The following is a 2,591-nucleotide window of genomic DNA, read 5'->3' on the forward strand; positions in this document are numbered from 1 at the left end:
TGTGCCTAACGAAATGAGAAACCACACAAAGTATATGGGGTTGTGTAATAATAAAAAACTCTGTCTATAAAAAGCTCAAGGAAGAAAAATGGGTACATACACTCAGACTTTTCTACAGTAAATTAAGATGAACTACTCTCAGTACACCAGCAATTGAAGCATTCAGTAGTGAATTAAGATAAACATTTTCATAGAAACATGTAGCATGGCTACAGCTGCTATCTTTCATAGAGATGGAACGAAACATCTTGAGTATCGACCTGTCTCGTCTAGGATCGATCTCGCCCGACCTAAATATTGCCAAACTCGATACAGGAAATAGAACTAAAGCGACTGCGCATGGCTGTTAAAACATGGCTGCAGAAAAAGGTAAATAAAGTTGCAGGAAATAAAGTAAGACCTATTCAATAGATGGTAAAAATATACATGTACAAAGTAACATGTTTATAATATTTATTATCAATCAAGCTCAAAATTCTTAAACATATATAACTTCGCTATTTCAGAGCAGTTTGTGTTACTTCTGTTTACAAAAAATACATGCATATTGCTATGAAAATGTTGTATTTAAACCATTTACACCAGGAGAAAATTAAATTTAAAGAGGTTTATCAATTTCATACATCAAGTGCGCTAGTCCTTGTGTAGTGAAATCATCACCAAATGCTCATTATTTTACTGTCCTGTGTCTCGAATTTTTACAAGAAAGTGTCTCGAGTCTCGTCTCGAACATAAAAAACCTGTCTCGTTCCACCTCTAATCTTTCAACAAACAATTGACAAGTGATAGAAATGTGATGAAGATTTGACTTGACCAATGTGCAAATTTGATCAAGAGACATAATATTATTATTATGACGACCAACTATGAAAACCACATACCATGTAATTGGTAGATTTTAAACGGCCAAGATCCTGGTGCACTTTTTTGGTGTCAGTAACACGATCACAATAGTGAAATGTAGATTTCACTTTAAAGGTTAATTTATTAAACGTTTCAAAGAAACTGCAACTACTATTACCTATACTACCACAGCCTCTAGCCCAAATAATTTAGATATATAAGCTAGAATGTCTATTGTGGAGAAAAGATTTTACATGGCTGTGAGATTTTGAAAACATGAAGATAATAAACTTGCATTTACTGTATGAGGTTACGTGAAAATGTTTTGGCGATGCTGAGCTGATAATACAAGGTTTAACACAGAACACGTATGATACAGCTGTTTGTAAGGAACTATAATTTTCCAGGTGGCTGTTTTTAATGCTGCTCTTTAGTAACTACAATTCAACTATGTGGTTGTTATACCACTGTTTGTAAAGGTTAACTTGCAACAAAATTCACATTACAGTTATTGGGTATTAAAAGATTCACCGTGTCTTATTCTGTTGTGCTATAGGTGCAAAATATGTGGAAATGTGATTACAAGCTCTTAAAAGCTAAAAAACGAACAGTTAATCGCCGCCATCACAAAACTGCCGTAGATTAGAATCTCTTTCCAAAACGGCTCAAATGAGGTGTAATTGAACAAGATGGCTTCTGTTTACACTTTCATGCAACCTTATTCGTCAAAATATTTTCACAAATATACTTCACGCATTCAATAAAACCATGTCTATTATCCTTACATGTCTATTTCATCATATTGTAATGCTGTCATTTTGAGCACTGATATCTCAAAACCCACTGTAAAAATTCGCTTAATTGTTTAACCTTGGCTCGGAGGAGTGCATATCATCCTCTGAAAAACATGACGAGGATGCAAAGCAGAAGCACAAAAGCACAGAAGCACTAACTGCTGCAAAGCAGAGCCCAAATGGTGCGAGAATTGGTGAAATCGACCCAAATGGAGATGGCTATTCACTGCCGGGTTACAAATTGAAATTATTACCCTTTGGAGGTGATAGAAAGCTGCCTGGAAAGTTCACCACAGACAACCAGCCGGAATTGCCCAAAGGTTGGATGGTCAAGTGGTTGCAAGGTGCCTCAACATTGCAAAACAACCCCTGATTTGCCCTACCATTGGGACATACACAGGCGTAGAAAGCCAACAGGTGCACGACAAAGCGCCTCTGCAGCAAAGAAATAGGCATGGAAGAATGGGTCACGGGGAGTCATGAGGAAATCTGCATCAGAAGGTTGAGTGCCTGCATAACAGGAGGCCCTGTTACAGACAGTCAGACCAAACTGCCAAAAACCAAGCCAGGAGGAAAGGTTGGCCAACCTGCTGACCCGTGCGATACTGCCTTTAGCATGAGTAACAACGATGTGAGTCAGACCTCCAAGGTCAAGCACTACATTTCACTCAGGAAGGCGACCAGACCTATCTGGTATCTTCCTCATCAGAATGGGCAGAGGCCGAGCAATGATTGCGAGACTTGCAAAACAAACTAATAGAGCCAGCTGGCTGAGCCTGAAGTCCACTGGTGGTGCTGATCTAGAGGAAAGACAAGAAGTTGCGTTTCCGTATTGAATACTGGCATTTGAATGCCGTTACCGAACAGGATGCATACCCTCGGCCAAAGATAGATGACAGAATTGAGGCTCTTTTCAGAAACTGGTTCTTCAGCACACTCAGCGGGTAATGACAG

This window comes from Watersipora subatra, chromosome 2, assembly GCF_963576615.1.
Source record: "Watersipora subatra chromosome 2, tzWatSuba1.1, whole genome shotgun sequence".
Classification (NCBI taxonomy): domain Eukaryota; kingdom Metazoa; phylum Bryozoa; class Gymnolaemata; order Cheilostomatida; family Watersiporidae; genus Watersipora; species Watersipora subatra.